Raw genomic sequence first — 23,155 nt, 5'->3', positions numbered from 1 at the left:
CGGCAAAACCATTAAACCAAAATGTCTTTCCTCCCAGGCAAAATTAGTATAACCACCACAAATCAAGTTACAACCCACAACGGTCACTGAATTCCAAGAGCAAGGAGGTGGGGTAGACAATCATGTCAGCATCAACTCAAAACAGGACCAGTGTGATGGGGATTTCTTAAAACAAAATCCAGGTCTGCTGTATGGCAAAGCATGCACTCTTCACTTACACATAAAATGAATACCAACAGGATTTAGGTCAATCTCTATACCAAAACTAGAAACTGGAAATAGGGGAAAGCCATCAACATGGGAGACAGCAATAGAATTGATCCACTATGTTGGTGAACAACATATCGGCAACTTTTCACAAAGGCTTAGTGGAAATATGTGCAACCAAGGTGGATAAACTAATTTTACAAAACAATCCAACAGTGCACATCTTCCTAAAAGTACCACAGAGATTAAATGCATCAGGCATCCGCAGCCATCAATTATAGTTGATTATCCAGGCCTATGCACTACCAACGCAGAACCAAGTCCTTCAATCATTCCCGTCTTGGATAATATAGAACTAAGCATAAGAAAGACTATTCACGGGAGCCCTGGTGGTTCACCTCCATTCTTCTTAACTTCACCACCTGCTTAAACCTGTTCTGACCCTCCACAGTGCTGGGTCGAATCAACAATTTGGCTCCCAGACAGACTGCATTTAAAAATGCAACAATCTATACTATCAGACATCTAGAGCGAACCTGCAAAGGAACCCAGGCATAGCTATATTCAGGCAAACATCCATTGTGATGGAGTTAAGGGTCCCTCAAATGAACCTGAAGATCAAACAACAATTATATGTACTCCAGAGTACATCTTGAGAGGGAGCCAAGATATTCTTAACAGAAGCAACATTTTGCAGCTTATAAACTCCCTGCCTGGTTTACGGCATGTAAGATCGAATGATCTACTGGCAGTTAGATTTGTCTGATTAAACAGGACAAGTGGCAGAAGGCTTACTCAGACATTGTGTTCAAGCACAAGTTTAACAAATGATTTTTTTTAATCAAATAAACCTAATGAAGGCGTGGGGCATTATCATAGTCCCCCCGAAAAGGAATTGTATCCGGCAATATTTCTATAACAAGCAAATATAAACACTTCCGAGTGCAATGAAAAATCGGGCTTAGTACTTCAAGACATATCAAGTTGTCGCCAGCTGCTCCCGAAGTGCTCCAACTTGACTGATTTGAAGTTTTGCATTCCAAACAGTGTATTTAAAACAAAACAATGTCAATCTTCCCAGCCATTATTAAGACTGTCTTTGGTCACCCAAGATGGCAGGCAATTGTAGAAAGAACTTAAAAATTCCAGTGTGGAAACTTGGTCAAAAACGCATATAAAAATTATAAGCTGGAAAACAGCAGGTTTAAAGTTTATGATGGAGGTGCTAGTGCGTCTGACCTTAATAAGTAAACTTACAAGGGTACGCAATTAGGCCAATGAACTTTTTGACTCGCAATTAAGATGTTCCCACCATAGATCCAGTAATCCAATAACCAATCAGTAGCATCAATAATCACTAATAATCAATGACATTATTAATCAATTAAATCAGTAATTGTCAAGCACCATAACCTTTTAATCCTAAATAACCACACCTTTTAAAAAAAGTTACAATATTTATTTCCCTATAATAACATTGCTAAAGTCATGTAAATTAATCTCAAAGTCAAATGAAACACATACAGAAACAACACTGGCTGTCCAAAATGTAATCTAATCAAATCTAATCAAAGCTTGAACACATTCTAAGGTTACATTACAAATTAATAACAAGGACAATTGCGTAAACGAGATCACATACATTTAGATTCAGCAAAGAAATTCATCAAGCATTATTCCCTATTAGCAGACTTGTCATTAGTGAGAATCCTTAACTAACATCAGATTAGCATCAGCATGTTGGGCTTCATGCAAAACAATTTAGTAAACACAAATTTGGAAAACATCTAACTATGGCTGTATCAAAACAGTGCGGCTGGTACCTAGAAAGAAAAAGCAAATATGCATAACAATACACATGGGCTCACTAATACCTCTCCTCAATTGGATCGGCAAGCTAAGATAGTCTTCATCATCAGGACATCAGTCGATCAGCAAGGCATCAGGATTCAGCATCAAAGTTCAGAAAACGCAAAGTCTTTAAGCATTAAAGTTCAACACGTCTCTTTGTCAAGATGCATACGAAAATAACGACGTTTCATTCTACAAACACCGTCATCCTTCGCTAAAAGAATGTCTAAAGCAGGACGATTCTGAAGAGTCATAGCTCTTTCAGCAGCTAATTCAGTATCTAACAGGAGTATGGCCCCTGAAAAATTTGTCAGCATGTTATCCACAATAGTACACAACTTTCAAATCTTTATTGAGTTCAGAACAACTCCCACTGAAGGAATTATTGCTCCAAATATATCTCCCACTATTCCAAAAGAAGACTCTCTCCTCTGTCACATGTGATGTAATTCAGTCACTTTCGGAAATTTCTTCAAGTCATTCAATTGATAAATCTTTGGGAAAACTATCCCCAAGTAACATGTCCCATATCATCCTCTTGGAAGACGGTAATAAGCATTAGGACCACAGATTTAATAAATCCCAGGAATTGCGGGGTCCTGTCCATTCAGCATAAATGTCCATTTACACTGAAACAAAAACACATGCTTACATTCACTCGTTCCCACAAATAAAGTGTCAGTGCGTGATCTAGGCCTATTTATACAAAGTTTCCCTACTTGTTGCACATCTAAAGCTAATTTTCCTTGGGTCTTAATTGCACTATAAGCATAATCATTCCTGTAAGTTCTCTTCTCTAAGCCTTTTTCTAATTTCTCCTTCAATGCCTTTCTCCTGTCATCTGTGTGATCTCAGAAACCTTTCTCTAAAGGTGTAATCAAGCATGTTAGATTATTCCTGTGAGCATAAGCTGTGCCACACATCAATGTAGGTTCAAAAAAACCTCTAACTAATACTATGTCATTATCCTTAGCTACTCTACTCAAATACCTAATTATAGGGACAAATGAAAACACGACATCATGATTCGGGTCAAAGTACTGGATGTACTCCTGGTTATAGAAGCTTGTTAGTAGCAGACTACAACTTATTCCATATGTTAAAGGCAAACTATGATATGTAACTCCTTCCTCAACTGATGAAGGAATCTGTGTACACACATAACAATTCTTCACATCCATCGTCTCAACATACTCACTCAACAAGCGATAGAGGACATTAGAAGAAAGTTCTCCCTGTGCATTAGTACCCTCATGCAAATATTTCTCATCCAACCTAAATCTCTCTATTGCTGTTAGTGCAGTAGTTGTCTCAAAAGCAGAAGTATGGTTGGCTTCACTCTTATCAAGAACAGACATACCCACAATCAATACCACAAACAGTATCCCACACATAATCGCCAAACCAATACTCATATATTTACAGTGTCTAATATTTCTACCCTGCTGGCTAATGTTAGTCATGATCTGTAAAGAATCAGAAAGCAGAATTTTTCTTAGAAGGACTGCAGCAAAAATCAAAAACAAACAACTCTTCTCTCCGCAGTTATTTTCAACTCTCAGTTTCACTTCCAGGATCCCTTTGTCAAAATCGGAAAGCTACTTGTCAAAATCAGGTTTCGAAAAGTCAAATCAGGTTATCAATGTCTTTTCTGGTTATTTTCAACAGTCTCTTTTCCCAAATTGTTCTCAGATTGTTTCAACAGTTCAGTTAATCAGCTTCTTTCAAGTGCCAAAATACTGACCTGGAATGCCTCTGTCAAAAAAAAAATTCTTGCTGCCATTCACTTGTAGTTTCATACGCCCACTCAGGACCTGCGTATCTTCGACTTGCTATTCTCTTTCTTTTCAACTTTCGATCACCATTTAATTCTCCCTCACTTAGATCTTCTTTCCTTATTGTATCTATTTCCTCCTTGATTGTTGTTCCAACAACCACTTCCTTTCCATTTGCCTGTGCCTCCGCCACTTATCTCCTTTCAGTGGACCCTTAGTCAGTGTTCTTTTCAGAGTCGAACTTGAAGCTTCTCCTTGCTCTATGGTGTTTTTGCTTGACAGACCTGCAATTGGTTCAGGAGGACTCTGATCACAGTGACTTTGGTCCACCTCAACTCATTTCCCCTTTGGGTCTGCCAATTGCTCTGTTTGTCTCTCAAGATCGTCTGCTTCTGGGAAAGCCCTCCTCTGAGTAGGCTCTGCTGCTGCCTCAATTGAGATAGGCTCACCGTCACCCTCCTGTAGGTCTTCTCCTTCGTCTCCCACAGGAGTGACTGAACCGTCCTCAATGGGCTCAGATCCGGTCTCAGTTCCTCTTTGTTCTCTTTCTGGCCCTGAGACTTGTCTGCTGTTGGTGGGACTCTCAACAACCCTTGTTCATGATCCAGTGGACATGCCACTTTCTTTGTGTGACTGGCATGGATCCAGTTCGAAATTCCAGCGCACTTCACAGCTGTGGTAGTTGTCAGAACTACCTGAAATTGTCCCTTCCAACTAGGTTCCACACAAGTTTTCCTCATGTGTTTCCAGACCACAACCCAGTCTCTGGCTCTCAGGTTGTGCCCTGGGTCATGGATCACTGGCAGTGTGGTAGCCTCCACCTGCTGAGAGAAAGAGCGAATCACATCAGCCAGACCTTTGCAGTAGTCCAACACCATATCATCTGTAATGTTGACAAGTGCATTTGCAGGCACCGCTAGCAACCTCATGGCTCAGCCCATAAGGATCTCATACAGCGACAATCCTGTCTTCCTGTTGAGCGTGCTTCTCATTGACATCAAAACTAGAGGCAATGCACCAGGCCATTTCAAATTTGTGGACACACACCTTTTTGCAACTCTTGACATCAAGGTACCACTCATTTGCTCCACTAGTCATGATGCTTCAGGGCGGTAACTACAATGCAGCTTCTGCTCAATGTTCAATGCTGCACACAATAATTTAATCACCTCATTGTTGAAGTGTCTTCCCCTATCTAATTCTAAAGAGATCGGAAACTGTGAGACTGTCATTTCCCCCTGTAGGGCAAGCTTCAATCCAATGACTAAAAATGCAAACAATCACCAACACATATCTCAAACCTCCACACACAGGCATCTCAATAAAATCCATCTGCATTCTGCTGAATGGACCTCCTGCTCTTCCAATGTGGCTCAAATTAATCACTGCCCCTTTCCCCACGTTCAATTGTTGGCAGATGAAACAACGATGGCAAACTGCTCAGCAACCTGTCTAAACTGTGGGTTGAACCAATCATGTTTGAACAACTGAATCATGGCATCCCTCCCAACCTGTGCTTGACCATGATAATACCTAGCCATCTGAGACAACAGGCTGTTTGGCAAAACCAATTGACCTTCTTCTGAAACCCACAATTCATCTTGTTTTTGTACACATTTAATTTTACCCCATGAACGTTTTTCCTCCCTGTCAACAGTATTCTACAACATTTTCAATTCCTCCAAGGTGTCAATTACTTTCTATGCAAAACTTGGACCTGTTTCAGCTTCTTCCCACTTATCTTTGAATGATATACAGTTCAATGCGCAAAACCTTGTGACTTGATCTGCATCTCCATTTCCCAATGATACCAAGTCCTGCAACTTCAGATGTGCACTACATTTCACCACTGCAATCTTTTCAGGCATTTGGATAGCATGTAGCAGTTCTTTAATTCTTTCACCATTTCTCACTGGTGAACCGGAATAGGTCATTAAACCTCTCTGTGACCACAGCTGGCCAAAATCATGGACTATTCCAAATCCATACTGGCTTTCGTATTGATCGTAACTTTCAGCTGAGCAGAAACATGGCACGCTCTAGTAAGGGCTACCAGTTCCACTACTTGGGCAGAATACACTCCTCAAAGCCAGGAATCTTCCAAAATACCAGTAATTGTGCACACAGCATATTCTGCTCTCAGTGTCCCTGTATTGTCTCTCAGACAAGAACCATCAACAAAGATAATGTGGTCATTCTCTTCCAATCGGGTATCTCTAATGTCAGGTCTCGGTTTTGTGCACAAGTCAGTCACTTCAAGCAATCATGCTCAATGTCTTCCAATTTTTCAATTTCAACATTTTCATTTGGAAGTAAGGTTGCCGGGTTCAGCACTGTACATCTTTTCAATGACACATTTGGTGACCCTAGGATACTTGTTTCATATATGGTCAATCTCGCACCAGTCAAATATTGGGTTTTCATCCTTGTAAGTAGAATCTCAGTAGATTGAGGGACCATTATAGTCAGGGGACGTCCCATCACAATACCTTTACACTGTGTAAGGCTTTGACCAACCGCTGCAATTGCGCGCAAACAACTTGGTAAGGCTGCTGCAACTGGGTCCAATGTAGCTGAAAAATATGCTACTGGGCGGTTTACACCTCCATGTACCTGTGTCAAGACAGACAAAGAACATGCATCACGCTCATGACAAAACAATGTGAAAGGTTTTGTGTATTCAGGAATACCCAACGCTGGAGCCTTGCACAGACTCTCTCTTAATTCAGTGACTGCTTTCTTTCCAGCCTGGTCTAACACTATGGGATCTGTGACTTCCTAGTGAGTCAGCTTCTGCAATGGTCTCAAAATGACTGCAAAATTTCGGATCCATTGGCGACAGTAGCCTGCCATCCCTAAAAACATTCTGTGTGGGTGGGGGATTCATCTGCAATATGGTTGTAATCCTTTCTCTGGATATCTTACTTGAACCTTTCTCAGTCTGATGACCCAAGTATTTCACTACTTTCTGACAGTATTGCAATTTAAGTGGAGGCACTTTATGACCATTCTTTCCCAAATGGTTCAACAAGGCAATCGTGTCATACTTGAACTCGTCCCTTGTTTTGGATGCAATCAGCAAGTCATCAATGTACTGTACCAAGGTCGACTGGAAAGGCAATTCCAACGACTCCAAATTATTTTTCAAGATCTGATTGAATATGGAAGGTGACTCTACAAATCCTTGAGGAATTCTACACCAGCAATAAACTCAATCAAGAAATTTGAGACAAAAGAGAAATTGACTGTCCTCATAAAGAGGCACAGAAAAGAAGATTTGTGACAAATCAATGACAGTGAACCACTCTGCATCACATGGAATTTGGACCATTATTGCAGCTGGATTTGGCACCATGGGACAACATTTGATCACAATCTAATTTCTTTTTCTCAAATCCTGGACAATTCGAACTTTGCCACAGGGCTTTTGCAAACCCATTATCAGTGAATTACATGGGCTGCTCAATACGTCCTTCAAACCCCCTTGCTCTACAAAGTCTGCAACTATTTGGGCAACCTTCATAAGGACATTTTGTGGTATGTGGTACTGTGGAAGTTGAGGAAAAACTGCGGTCAGTTTTACAGTAACTTTAACTGGCTCAACTCCCTTAATCAGACCTACTTCTTTTCCTGTCACATCCCACACTTTCTCCTTAACCGTTCCCTGCAAATCAGGATGAAGCTCCTTCGTTCCTCTCATGTTCTGGAACAAATTGATGTCATTACTTTGCTGAACAACCCCTTCCTGCACCATCATCGGACACTCCCATTTCCAATGTCTGACGGCTCCGCAAAGTTGACATGGCAATAATTTCTTCATTCCCTGCACATCATTCTGAACCCCTACTGCCTCCGGTACCCAAATCTGGACCACGATTCACATTACCTCCGGGACATCTACCTCTCATCTGGAGCTGAAACATCATGTTTCTCTGCTGCTGCTGTGGTAACTGTTGTAGGAAACTCCCTAGCATGCCTGTCTGAGCAGCCTTAATCTGCATCACCATGGCCTTCTCTTTCAGCTTTCTCTGCTTCACCTCAGTCTCATCACTACAGTACTTTGCATACTGCAACACCTCTTCAATCGGATTTGCTTGCCAGCAAATCAAATGACTCTTATTTATCTGGCTAATTTCAGGTCTCAACTCTTCCTCAAATCTGAACACAAAATGAATCATGTCTTTTTCCTCAATTGTCTCTGTACCACTGTAATGCTTGAACGTCTGCAACAATCTCTCATAATACGCATGTATCGACTCCTTTGCTTCCTGAGCTGTCCTGTCAATCCTCCGCCAATCAATATCCTTGGGCAAAATTCTAATTTTCAAAAATACGATCACCTTATAGCAATATTTCATTACCACAGGAGATGGTGCACCTGTATTCTTGTCTCTCTCTGGTTCGCTTGTTGGCCAATCTACACTCCTCTTACACTCTAGCTGCAGATCAGCTGGAACCACTACCTCTAGCAATGTGTTCAAGTCCTCCCACAAGCACTTTGCAAGTTTCACAAACCTGTCTGTCTGATGATACCACTCTAAAGGCTTCTCTCTCAATTTTGGATAATAATTTGTAAATGATAGAATGTCACTTCTGCTCCAAAGGACATGAACAGAATTCCCTCCTGGAATCTCCCTCCTTGGCAAAATCTTCACTGGATCTGAGCTCTGCTGCCCATTTGCAGTCAGTTCCACAGAATCTCTTTTCTTTTTGTCTCTTTTCTTAACCCATCCCCCTTCCCATTTGTCTAATGCTCCCCAAGTCTGGGAACTTTGGAGCAGTTCCCTAAGGTGTGTCTTCATCCTGGCTGATCTCATGTGTTCAAAATCTTTAGTCTCGAAATCTAATCTGTAACTCCTTTTCAAATGCTCTATTTTCTCTATGTCTATGTCTTACTTTTCTGCCAGATCTGCTCGTTGCTGATGCACATTGCTCACTTCCCTTGTAATCTTCGGGCACAAATATCTCAATTCTTCTTCTGTGTAGGATTCTAACCTGTTCACGCCCATAGTTCCCTCAATGAGCTCACCCACTTCCATGCTTAGCCTAGCATAATTCAAACACTCCTCTCCCTTAGGAGCACTCTGCGGGGTATTTAACGTGTCTAACCATTCAGTCAACTACTGAGCTGTCAAACCTTGCAACAAAATGTTACTGGCTTGAACTGGTGGCATCTGCTGTGCTACTGCATTCAGGGTCTGCGGTGACAACAATTTCAAACTCTGGCTAACGTTTGACCGTACCATAGTATCTGGAAGCACTCCGAATGGACTGAGGTCCAACAGTGATCTTGAGCCACCAAAAATCTGTCCCACAGGAGAGACTACTCAAGCATTTTCACTATGCCCTCCTCTCATCACATTCTGGGACATGGCCCCCTGTTCACCTACAGTGGGCTTCTTCTGTGCAAATAGGGGTACGGCTGGACCAACAGTAATAGGTAATGATATAGCATCTGGGGTTGGTCTGGCACTTGCGCTCTGTGGGAGAGTAACTCCCATGTTCTGATTCAATTTTGAAGACATAGCTGACTGTGGCCTTGTTACTGGAGTGAATCTCAGCATTACTGGTGGCTGTACTTGGGGCAGTAAAATTGGAGTTGGTTCTGTCTGAACTAACATCGTTCTCGGTCAAACCTGTTCCATAGGCACCATTAAGTTCAAAGTCGTTTCTATAGTGGGCACACCAGGGTAAATACTCTGGACCTCTGGTGGTTGCACCTGGCTTTGTACTACGGGAGTAGTAGGCGCATTAAGACCACTCTGCATCGTATTCTGTATTAGGCTAGCATTAACCTGAATCGGACTCACCATCCCATTAACCTGTGTCGGGCTGTAGGATCAGCACTGGTACTCAGACTGCTTGCATGTGCCATATATGGTGGTGGAATATTGCTCAATAACTGCAAAATGAACTCATCATCATCTGATTCTTCATCCATTGTTGAAGACTTTCTAGCCTTCCTACTTTCGGATGGACATCTGTTAGTCTTTCTCGTAGCTTTCCTTTCTTCCTTCTCATTGTCTTGCGTGATTGCAGAAAACAACTTAATTCCATGAAAAATCTCCATCCTCCAAACTCTCTGATCACTGTTCGACCTAGCCTCTGCTAAAGTCTTTTCTGCCTTTCTCATCCTCCTCCCGAATTTCTGTTGCTGTTGCTGTCTGGCTACTAACTCCCAAATCGCTAATGCCTCAAACTGTGCTGGTCTCGGTAAGGGCTTCGATTTATATAGCGCCATCCTTAAGTGCTCCAAAACCCTCAAACTGAACGCCCCATTTGTAGGAAATGCTAAGCTCCCATATTTCTCTGTCACTTTGCACCATTGCTTTAGACAAAGACATGGCGTGACAACCCTCTCTTCCATTACAATGTAAGCTGGTGTAACTTCTGGTGGTGTAGCCTCGCCTGTACTCATTGTAATATATGTATATCCCCTTAAAGCACTCTTTAAAGCTTTGAAAATTTTCATCTCTTCAACCTTTTTGTTATTCATAATCAAATCAGGGAGCGACTTTTAATCCCAGAATTCCCTTCACCTACTTTCTCAATCAATTGCCTCTCACGGACGGCTGCCAATCCGTGCGCGACCTTTCTCACTAACCAACCTACCCCAGCGCACCTCCAATGATGTCACACTCATAAGTACTGTGGCTGACAAAGTCTTGCGGCTTGCCCTCCCAAACTTTGATTCACTCAAGACTAATGCAGGAATTGCAAGCACTAATCAAAAAACAAATCTGCTGGTTTACTACAGGAAAGGGCAACACAATCGCTTCAGATATGGGTTTTTCACTGACGGCTCTTCCTGCACTTACAACTACTCCTTCTTTCTCAGCCTCCCAGATTCGCAAGCAAAATTCGACCCACAAATTTTACTCTCAACTGATCAGTGGGTCTGTCCTGGTGCACATAGGACTCGCCAGATATCAGTTGAAAAATTCTCTCTCTCACTTTGACTCCCACTCTGACTTGTCGACCATGCCCGATCGACCTATTAAACCAGACAGATTACAACATAAAACCAAGTGTCTGATACACTTTTCAATATACTCCGGAGTCTTAGACCACGCAGGGTCCCTACATCAACATCCACGTGGACAATGTTTTAGCACAAAGCACCACACACATATGAAGTTTGACGACTTCCCTTCTCTCACACTGCGGAGTACGCACACTCCTTCTACAACTTCATTTGGAGTACTCAAACTCCCTAAACCCTCACAACCCACCTGCGATTTGCATAAGCTGTGCAAGCGCAACCTACTTCATTCACACTGTTACTAGGACGCTGAGAACATTCTCAAACAACCATTAGCAAGATCCAGGATTCTGGGTAAGACATTTCTGGACTTAGGGAAACATTTTCTCTCCAATTAACATCATTGAAAAATAAAATCCAAATCTCAATAATATCTCTGTTATCGTCTCTGTCGATACCTGTTACTCTATATTGGACGTCTATGGTAAGCTCTTAAGGAGACAAACCATTACCTCTGGTACTATCTCTGGTAACGCCTGGTACTCCGTACCGGACGTCTATGATGATCTCTTAAGGAGACTAACCATTACCTCTGCTACCATCTCTGCTAGCGCGCCTGACCTTAATAAATAAACTTACAAGGGGACCCGATTAGGCCAATGAACCTTTTGACTCGCAATTAAGATGTTCCCACCATAGGTACAGTACGGGCGGATCAATATTCCAATAACCAATCAGTAATATAAATAATCACTAATAATCAATGACATTAATAATCAATTAAATCAGTAATTGTCACACACCATGACCTTTCAGTCATGAATAACCACACCTTTTAATAAAAGTTAGAATATTTTTTTTCCTATATTAACAATGCTAAAGTCATGTAAATGAATCTAAAAATCAAATGAAACACATTCAGAAACAACACTGGCTGTCCAAAGCGGTGGAGGAAACGTAATCTAATCAAAACTTGAACTACGACACATTCTAAGGTTACAGTACAAATTAATAACAAGGACAATTGCATAAACGAGATCACATAGATTTAGATTCAGCAAAGAAATTCATCAAGCATTATTCCCTATTAGCAGACTTGTCATTAGTTGGAATCCTTAACTAACATCAGATTAGCATCAGCATGTTGGGCTTCATGCAAAACAATTTAGTAAAAGAAATTGGGTAAACATCTAACTATGGCTGTATCAAAACAGTGCGGCTGTTACCTAGAAAGAAAAAGCAAATATGCATAACAATACATATGGGTTCACTAATACCTCTCCTCAATTGGATCGGCAAGCTAAGATAGACTTCATCATCAGGACATCAGTCAATCAGCAAGGCATCAGGATTCAGCATCAAAGTTCAGAAAACGCAAAGTCTTTAAGCAATAAAGTTAAACACGTCTCTTTGTCAAGACGCATAAGAAAATAATGACGTTTCAGCCAGCAAGACATTATGCAAAGGCGGTGTCTTCCCTCAGTGCAGTCTTGTTAAGTTCAGTTTACTAAAACTACTTCCCAAATCCCTATTGGTCAAGGGATCGCATGTTCACACTTTGTCCAAAAACACTAAAACTTCAGATCTATGAATTCTAACACTACCACGTCCACATGTCGTTGATTGGTCTCTCCTGCGATGTCCTCATCATCTGGTTCGTCAGGTAACAATATTGTTGCAGCTTCTACTCCAGTCAGTGTCTCCATTGTTCTCCTCCTGAGGAAGTCAGTATCACACACATTATGGACGAAATGTTACAATCGGTTCTCATGAGAAACTTCCTGCAATGAGCACATTTAAACAATACAATGGAAAATCACAGTTTAACTCTCTAGGAAAGCCATTTATTAAACATTAAGAAATACACCTTGACATGACGCCTGGCAACTAGGCCAAGACCTTCGCTAAGTTAAGGCCTACAATTAATAAAGCTAATACATAATGCATAACCTTTAATATGACATATTACTACATTAATCAAACATATATTAAACATTTCATATTAATAATTATTAGTAAATGCACTTTGTGAACATTGGTGGCCACTCACCGTGATCACATTTTCAAATGCATGCATTATTTTTCCTACGTTATTATATTTTCTCCACAAATCCATTACTCATAATACATGAACTCTCATTAATAATTTATAATTAAACACCAGCGCTAGCAGAGGACAAGGATTGGATGTCCTTTTTACTTCAACATGATATATGCTGTTTCCAGGAAAAATGGTCCATTGATACAATTGATCTACATGGTTACTCAACACACCACTTACCTACAATCAAACTATAAAAGGGCAAGCAGTAGGGGTCTGGCAACCTGGGTAAAAACATCTTTGCTTGAAAGTGCGGAAATATTTCATACTATATTAAATAGGAGCATTCAAATCATCAACTTAAGAACTAAGGCATGGTCACTTGAGATCATGAACAGATATCTTTCACCAGGCGGCTGTCCATTAGTCAACCAGGACATCCTGCTACTCAAAAAACACCTTTCAATGAAAAGATTGGGTGAATCGCTGAAGGCCCTACACAAAACTATGCCAGGAGGATTAATATGGCCTATAAAGAACTGTGCATTGATCTGTGGTGACTTCAATACCAAGCTGCACCTCCTAATGTAGGACCAATAAATGATTGATGAATACAGCACCTGGAACATACTGCTACCACATACAGAGTTTTGTACGAGCACAAAAAAGGGTGAACTAATCTTCCAAGCCTTAGTTGAGGGAGGCATGCGACCATTGAACGTTACGTGCTAAATCAGAAAAAAAAAACACACCCATCTTTCGAGCTGGTGGCAGGCAAAGTGTAATTGACTACATGGCAATAAATATTGAAGCATGACATCTCATCTTCAATATGGGAGTAATCAGCAGGATCGAAAGTGATCCATTGCTTCTGGGCTTGGAGCACCCAAATTCAGGGTCTAAGGTGTCAACTTCTAGCTGAAAAGATAGGGGACCTAAAAGTGTATTAAAGCCGAATAGAAAAACATTGCCATGATTGATGATAATAGCAACATCAATTTCTATGCTACCGCCCACAAATGGTTAGTGCTACAAACCACAGTCATAACTTTACAGATACATGGGGGGGTGCAGCAGCAGTTACAAACGTTTGAGGAGCTACTGGTACAGACAACCATGGAAAGAAAGTACAGAACCATCACCTCCCCTAAATAACTTTTCCCTGAAGGTCAGGACTGGTTAGACGGTGATGCAGTGAACGGGTATTCAAGAATCTCAGAACAAAGGGCTATTAAAGTATAAAAAGCACCATCTTTCGCATAAGCTCTGGCAAGACCTCCTGGATGCAATCTATTCACGAAATTCAAAGAAATTTTGGGAAAATTATCAGATGGGGCTTTGAAGGTCCCCCCAAAGAACATGGAACTGAACATTAGCCCACAACTCTGGATAGATCACTTTACTACCCTACACTAGAGACATGGTGACATCTTGCTGCATGAGGTAAAGATCTTATCAGCCCAACACCAGTAGGTGGATGGGTGCATTCTCACTCCAACCGAGATACTTCAATCAGAAGATCGCAGCAGGAAACTAGATTTAAAGCCAACAAGAAATGAGTAGGTTGTTCCAAAACAGCACTTTCTAGACTGTATACTAGCTGCGACAGCTTCCAAAATTCCTGACATTCCTTTGCCTTTGGAGCTACCATACAAATCAGCAAAAAGGAAGTTGTCCAAGCAATCGTGACTCAAAAACCTCATAAGGCTGCTACCTGGACAAAATCCCTTCAGATGTTTATCACAACAATTTAACATTATGGCTGCCAATCCTAACTCGATCCTATAATAATACCTGGTTTCTAGAAGAAATTCCTCCTTCGTGGAAAAAATCAATAATTCTACAACTACACAAGAGAGGCGTCAAGGACATTGTGTCAAATTATTGGCCAATTTCACTGCTCAATTGCGTGGGCAAAATTTTGGAAAATTATTGCTATCCCACTTGGATCAGTGGCTGGAAGTACGAGATCTAATATCACCTTATCAAGCAGGTTTCAGGAGGGGGCACAACACAGTAGTATTCAGATTAAATTTAATCTGCTCAAAATATGCCTGTTTAAAAAAGTTACCACTATATTCGTTTTTTGTCGATCTTCAAACAGCATTTGACAGTATCGACCATTACACACAATAGCACATTTTAAGGGTAATGGGAGTCCCAGAAGAGATTCTGAAGCTACTAATCCAATTTTACTCTGGTAACGCAACTAGGGTCAGATACAGCACTACAGGTGAATTTACAACAGAGATCCCAATTCAGAGAGGCGTAAAAAACAAGGTTGCATCCTAGCACCGACCCTCTTCAACTGCTATATGCTAAATGCAGATGACCTATTACTAATCAGTAACACCAGATAAGGCATGCAAAAACTGATAAAGAATTTAGAAGAGTTTGCAAGAATAAACGAATTAAAAATCAACAATAACCAATCTAAACTGATTACTATAAATCGTAGACCCACCAGCCAGCATAAATGGTACCTGGATGGAAAGACTTTGGAAGAAGTAAGCTCCTATAGATATCTAGGAGTCGTGGTTGATGCCAGATGCAACTATGCGCAACAAAAAGAAGTAATAAAAAATAAGGCGCAGACACTTGCTTACGCCTTTTGCAAGCTCTCAAATTCTATTTGCGGCCAAGTACTGAACCCCTTGACAGCCATAATGAGAGCAAAATTATTGCCAACCCTCTCATATGGGGCCGAAATGATGAGGGGGATGGAGGTAACTCTCCTGGAGAAGCTTCTGATAATGACTCATAAGCGTATCTTTCAGTTACCAAGGCATGCCGCTGCAGCCCAGGTCAGACTAGAATTCATGTTGGTTAAGCAGTCGCTAGCTCATCCTGCGGCATTTATCAAATGCTGTTCCAAACTGAGACGCGCCCAAAAAGGGTCCTTGGCCAATCTAGTCCGGCAGGAAATTACTTTAGAAAGAGGGAATAGCAACTACAAAAGGTATCTGGAAAAGAGTATAAACCTCTTGAACTTAGATGAGATATGGGACCAGTCGCTTCCCACGCCGGCTTTTAACAAAGTAGTCAATAAATGAAGTAAACTACACAACTGTATAGAAGACAGGGAGGCTCTGACTAAAAGGTTGCATGGCTGGTTGATTCTTAACTCATATAAAAATCTCAAAGAATCATCGCTTATAGCTGCCCCCTACTCATGGAAAATTAAGCAACGCTTTCTAAGGCTCAGGCTGGGTGAAGTACCAACACTAGACCTCATGCCAAAATGGAAGAAGGGGCCACGAGCGGGCATGCATGAGTGCCGCCTGTGCCATCTGGCGGTAGGAAACCTGGTGCATGTGGTCTGCATTTGCCCAGCCCTGGCTGTTGCAAGAAATTGTCTTCTGAAAAAAGAATTAAATGGCTTAGGGATTAGATCCTGTAGACAAGCACTAATTGAAGCGTTCAATCCACAAAACACCATACTGAATATTAGATTGGTTCAATTTTTAGAAATTTGTTCCGGTAAAGTAACATCTGCCGAAACAAGCCTGTGATAGGGAGGACGCAAATAGAGATAAAATCCATCCTCCTTGAGCAACCACGTCAAAGATAGGAAGGTCCTATTATTTTTTAGGGCTGGCACTTATTTTTCTGCCTCAAGCATTTACTGCAAACAAAAGGCACAAATGTGAAAGACGAAGGAAGAGAAAAACGAAAAAGCGTCACAATGGAAGAAAGTAAAAAGCTGCAAGAGTGAGCAGAAGGGGCAGGGAGTGGCTGTAAGTGGATTGAAGAGGCCTGAGATGCCTTCAGGATTACGTTGCCTCAGTATTACGTGTTCGCACACTTAATTGCAGCAGCCGCGTGTTTAAGTGGAGGACTTTGGGCACCGCACGTTTTTATTTACAAATTAAGCACTGGTGTCATCATATGTTTTGCCTTCGTGAGCAATATCTACACCCACATTTTCTACAGTTGAAGGTTAGAAAGTGCGACGAAGCAGAGTCTCTGCATATGAGATCAAATGAAAGAGACACTGTGCTGGTTGTTTCCTCTTACATCTATGCATCATGGAAACAAGCAGAAGCGCACAAGTTGCTGTACGTAGATAGTCAACGATTTCAAAGCGGCAGCTATAAATCTCTCTAGGCAGGGCTTGGCACCCAGCAAAGTTATCAGGAAATGGTGCCTTGGCATGCTCTACGTGGGTGAATACCAAACTCTGATTCATCTTTGCATCTACAACCTTAGCACGATTGCAACATTAAACCATCAGCACCAATGCACTTACATACATAACATCTTTTTATGGATCAGAAGAAATAGACTGATGGGGCGTTAAAAGCTGAAAATACAAATAGGTTGCCTGAGACGTTCCCTATGGTTCTTTAAATGTTTTGGTAATTCACATAGAGAGCATCGTTAAGCAGATCCTGACTGTCGAAAGCAGTCTCTTTCTGTGGTTTTTCCAATGCTAAGGAGTGCTAAAATTTGTTTTTTTTCCCGTGTTGGGCTGATTGCTGGAGGGTGGGTAAACGTACCAGCATTTTACACCCAAGACATGTTAAAAATCATGTTTTATCACAGCTGCCTCTGGGCCCACAGTTAGTTGGGCAAAATACACTAGCACTTTATGTTTAGCGAACTCTGTAATGATAGTCAGCATATTTATCACCTCTTTTTAAATTTTCTTGTACTTTATGTCTAGAGCCTTTTATAATGAGAGCCAGTTATATTCCTTCATCTTCATTGAGCCGTAAGGCTTTCTGCATAAACACAGAATTTGCACTAGCCGAGACATATTCGCTAGACCTGAAAACAATTGGTAAAGTGGGATTCATCAAACATTCATACACTCTGGCGATGCACTCAGGCACTCTTGGAAAATGACTAGGGGCCAGATGTATCAAAGATACGTTTTGCATTTCTTAAATAGCGAATTTTAAGAAATCGCTATTTAAGAAATGCAAAATGGGATGTATGAAATTTGCGATTCGGTAATAGTGATTTATTAAAATTCGCAGCTGCTATTACTGAATCGCAATTAGAGAATGGGACTCCATTCATCCCTATGGGCCCGTCGGCCCATAAGTGCGAATGGTTTTGCATCTCCCAATTTGCAAATTCCAGTTAGGAATTCGCAAATTAGGTAATGCAAACCCCAGGGTGCTGGGGGCCTAAGGCCCCCTCGGATGCACCCCCAAAAAATATTTGCGCTACATGTCATTTTTAAAAATGCATTTCTAATGCATTTTTTAAAATTGCACATGGTTACCACGAAATTGGGTTTGGTGGTAATTGCATTTCCTAAATGCCCAATTCGCATTTAGGAAATGCTTGATACATGTGCTTTGGAAATCGCAAATAGGAATTCCCTATTTGTGATTTCCTATTTAGAGAATCGCAATTTACGATTCTCTAAATGGGGTCGTAATTTTAAGGATTTTAGCGATTCCTTAAAATTGCACTGCAAATGCGTTTCATACATCTTGAAAGACATTTTTGCATTCACAAACGGACGAATTTTGGGCCAGATGTACCATCATGGCCCATTGCGATTCGGTAATAGCGATTTTTAAGAAATCGCTATTACCGACTCGCAAAGGCCCATAGCTGCAAATTTTTTGCATTTCCAAAATTGCGATTTCTGAACCAGAAGATACAGCACTACAGGTGAATTTACAACAGAGATCCCAATTCAGAGAGGCGTAAAAAACAAGGTTGCATCCTAGCACCGACCCTCTTCAACTGCTATATGCTAAATGCAGATGACCTATTACTAATCAGTAACACCAGATAAGGCATGCAAAAACTGATAAAGAATTTAGAAGAGTTTGCAAGAATAAACGAATTAAAAATCAACAATAACCAATCTAAACTGATTACTATAAATCGTAGACCCACCAGCCAGCATAAATGGTACCTGGATGGAAAGACTTTGGAAGAAGTAAGCTCCTATAGATATCTAGGAGTCGTGGTTGATGCCAGATGCAACTATGCGCAACAAAAAGAAGTAATAAAAAATAAGGCGCAGACACTTGCTTACGCCTTTTGCAAGCTCTCAAATTCTATTTGCGGCCAAGTACTGAACCCCTTGACAGCCATAATGAGAGCAAAATTATTGCCAACCCTCTCATATGGGGCCGAAATGATGAGGGGGATGGAGGTAACTCTCCTGGAGAAGCTTCTGATAATGACTCATAAGCGTATCTTTCAGTTACCAAGGCATGCCGCTGCAGCCCAGGTCAGACTAGAATTCATGTTGGTTAAGCAGTCGCTAGCTCATCCTGCGGCATTTATCAAATGCTGTTCCAAACTGAGACGCGCCCAAAAAGGGTCCTTGGCCAATCTAGTCCGGCAGGAAATTACTTTAGAAAGAGGGAATAGCAACTACAAAAGGTATCTGGAAAAGAGTATAAACCTCTTGAACTTAGATGAGGTATGGGACCAGTCGCTTCCCACGCCGGCTTTTAACAAAGTAGTCAATAAATCAAGTAAACTACACAACTGTATAGAAGACAGGGAGGCTCTGACTAAAAGGTTGCATGGCTGGTTGATTCTTAACTCATATAAAAATCTCAAAGAATCATCGCTTATAGCTGCCCCCTACTCATGGAAAATTAAGCAACGCTTTCTAAGGCTCAGGCTGGGTGAAGTACCAACACTAGACCTCATGCCAAAATGGAAGAAGGGGCCACGAGCGGGCATGCATGAGTGCCGCCTGTGCCATCTGGCGGTAGGAAACCTGGTGCATGTGGTCTGCATTTGCCCAGCCCTGGCTGTTGCAAGAAATTGTCTTCTGAAAAAAGAATTAAATGGCTTAGGGATTAGATCCTGTAGACAAGCACTAATTGAAGCGTTCAATCCACAAAACACCATACTGAATATTAGATTGGTTCAATTTTTAGAAATTTGTTCCGGTAAAGTAACATCTGCCGAAACAAGCCTGTGATAGGGAGGACGCAAATAGAGATAAAATCCATCCTCCTTGAGCAACCACGTCAAAGATAGGAAGGTCCTATTATTTTTTAGGGCTGGCACTTATTTTTCTGCCTCAAGCATTTACTGCAAACAAAAGGCACAAATGTGAAAGACGAAGGAAGAGAAAAACGAAAAAGCGTCACAATGGAAGAAAGTAAAAAGCTGCAAGAGTGAGCAGAAGGGGCAGGGAGTGGCTGTAAGTGGATTGAAGAGGCCTGAGATGCCTTCAGGATTACGTTGCCTCAGTATTACGTGTTCGCACACTTAATTGCAGCAGCCGCGTGTTTAAGTGGAGGACTTTGGGCACCGCACGTTTTTATTTACAAATTAAGCACTGGTGTCATCATATGTTTTGCCTTCGTGAGCAATATCTACACCCACATTTTCTACAGTTGAAGGTTAGAAAGTGCGACGAAGCAGAGTCTCTGCATATGAGATCAAATGAAAGAGACACTGTGCTGGTTGTTTCCTCTTACATCTATGCATCATGGAAACAAGCAGAAGCGCACAAGTTGCTGTACGTAGATAGTCAACGATTTCAAAGCGGCAGCTATAAATCTCTCTAGGCAGGGCTTGGCACCCAGCAAAGTTATCAGGAAATGGTGCCTTGGCATGCTCTACGTGGGTGAATACCAAACTCTGATTCATCTTTGCATCTACAACCTTAGCACGATTGCAACATTAAACCATCAGCACCAATGCACTTACATACATAACATCTTTTTATGGATCAGAAGAAATAGACTGATGGGGCGTTAAAAGCTGAAAATACAAATAGGTTGCCTGAGACGTTCCCTATGGTTCTTTAAATGTTTTGGTAATTCACATAGAGAGCATCGTTAAGCAGATCCTGACTGTCGAAAGCAGTCTCTTTCTGTGGTTTTTCCAATGCTAAGGAGTGCTAAAATTTGTTTTTTTTCCCGTGTTGGGCTGATTGCTGGAGGGTGGGTAAACGTACCAGCATTTTACACCCAAGACATGTTAAAAATCATGTTTTATCACAGCTGCCTCTGGGCCCACAGTTAGTTGGGCAAAATACACTAGCACTTTATGTTTAGCGAACTCTGTAATGATAGTCAGCATATTTATCACCTCTTTTTAAATTTTCTTGTACTTTATGTCTAGAGCCTTTTATAATGAGAGCCAGTTATATTCCTTCATCTTCATTGAGCCGTAAGGCTTTCTGCATAAACACAGAATTTGCACTAGCCGAGACATATTCGCTAGACCTGAAAACAATTGGTAAAGTGGGATTCATCAAACATTCATACACTCTGGCGATGCACTCAGGCACTCTTGGAAAATGACTAGGGGCCAGATGTATCAAAGATACGTTTTGCATTTCTTAAATAGCGAATTTTAAGAAATCGCTATTTAAGAAATGCAAAATGGGATGTATGAAATTTGCGATTCGGTAATAGTGATTTATTAAAATTCGCAGCTGCTATTACTGAATCGCAATTAGAGAATGGGACTCCATTCATCCCTATGGGCCCGTCGGCCCATAAGTGCGAATGGTTTTGCATCTCCCAATTTGCAAATTCCAGTTAGGAATTCGCAAATTAGGTAATGCAAACCCCAGGGTGCTGGGGGCCTAAGGCCCCCTCGGATGCACCCCCAAAAAATATTTGCGCTACATGTCATTTTTAAAAATGCATTTCTAATGCATTTTTTAAAATTGCACATGGTTACCACGAAATTGGGTTTGGTGGTAATTGCATTTCCTAAATGCCCAATTCGCATTTAGGAAATGCTTGATACATGTGCTTTGGAAATCGCAAATAGGAATTCCCTATTTGTGATTTCCTATTTAGAGAATCGCAATTTACGATTCTCTAAATGGGGTCGTAATTTTAAGGATTTTAGCGATTCCTTAAAATTGCACTGCAAATGCGTTTCATACATCTTGAAAGACATTTTTGCATTCACAAACGGACGAATTTTGGGCCAGATGTACCATCATGGCCCATTGCGATTCGGTAATAGCGATTTTTAAGAAATCGCTATTACCGACTCGCAAAGGCCCATAGCTGCAAATTTTTTGCATTTCCAAAATTGCGATTTCTGAACCAGAAATCGCAATTTTGGAAATGCAAAAGGCCAGGGTGCTAGGGGCCTAAGGCCCCCTCTCCTGCACCCCAATTCTATTTTTTTTTTAACATGTAAGGTACACACATGCCAAAAGGGCGTGTGTGCTTTACATGTTCAATTTAAAAATGCAGTTTTACTGCATTTTTTAATTTTGCACCAGGTTACCACCTGGTTGCCGATCATGGTATTTTGCACGTGCAAAACACCATTCTGCGAAAAATCGCAATTTGCGATTTTTTGCAGCATTGCCTTGCGACCTGGATTTTGCGAATCGCAAATTGCGATTCGCAAAATCCAGGTTGCAACCCAAAAAATCGAAATTTTTGCGATTTCTACTTTGTGGTCTGCGAATGCCTTTCATGCATTGCAGACCACTATTTTGCACTCGCAAACGGCCGATTTTACCGTTTGCGAGTGCAAAATATTTTCATACATCTGGCCCTTTGTGATTCGCACCATTTGCGCATGCAGAAAATGTTTGATACATGTGGCCCATGGTCTTTTACTGAAGGTTAAGTATGTAAAATTTACATTCCCAAAAGTTGAATTATGGAAAACAATCTTGATACATACAACCGACTGTGACGTGTCACAATGGATGTGATGGCATGTGGGAGGTAAGTAATACACTGCTTTGACACAAGGAACAAGTGAAGGGGAAGAAATAGTTATAGATGATTACTGGATGACCACCTACCAGTTGTAGGGAGTCGACTGAGCCTTGCATATGGACCCAAAATTCTCCCACTCATGACAGACCCCACAGGTCATAGTGTGTACAGCAGAGTCTCACTGACTATAATTGGTGTGACAGAAGCCTTTTTGTTTGTTGGCCTGGCCTACGATCTACTGTGTTATTTTTTAAATAAATGACATTTGAACATGCTAATCCGTAACAAGGTGGGAAAACAGTAGACTTTATTCTAACCTATCAACCCATTATTTACATTTTGTTACATTCAGTCATATCAAAGCTTGTTTGTACATTTGAAACTGATCCTAAAATCAATTAAATATGTTTAAAAAGAAAGAAGACTGATGAGACACCATCATGTGATGATGTGCAATGACAGTTACATCGTTCTGTCATGTGACGACAATCAACTGCCATTCTTTTGTGTGGTCACATAAATAGTCATTTTAAAGCATCATAAAACCAAATGTCTGTTTGTCATGTGATGACAGGGAATCAGGGAATGACCATTGCTTCACATGATAACAGCGAATGTCCTTCTCAGTAAGAGATGAAAGTCAATGACTGTAACGACA

At 41.1% G+C, this 23,155-nt stretch overlaps 1 protein-coding gene across 3 annotated transcripts in view; it reads left to right on the top strand.

Moving 5' to 3' along the window:
* Nucleotides 1–23,155, top strand: part of CDHR2 (cadherin related family member 2) — a 497,387-nt gene that overhangs the window by 255,430 nt on the left and 218,802 nt on the right. The window lies entirely within an intron of this gene.

This window comes from Pleurodeles waltl, chromosome 7, assembly GCF_031143425.1.
Source record: "Pleurodeles waltl isolate 20211129_DDA chromosome 7, aPleWal1.hap1.20221129, whole genome shotgun sequence".
In the NCBI taxonomy this organism is placed as follows: domain Eukaryota; kingdom Metazoa; phylum Chordata; class Amphibia; order Caudata; family Salamandridae; genus Pleurodeles; species Pleurodeles waltl.
Note: the sequence above shows the minus strand (reverse complement) of the source record. Positions and strands in the feature narration are given on the sequence as shown.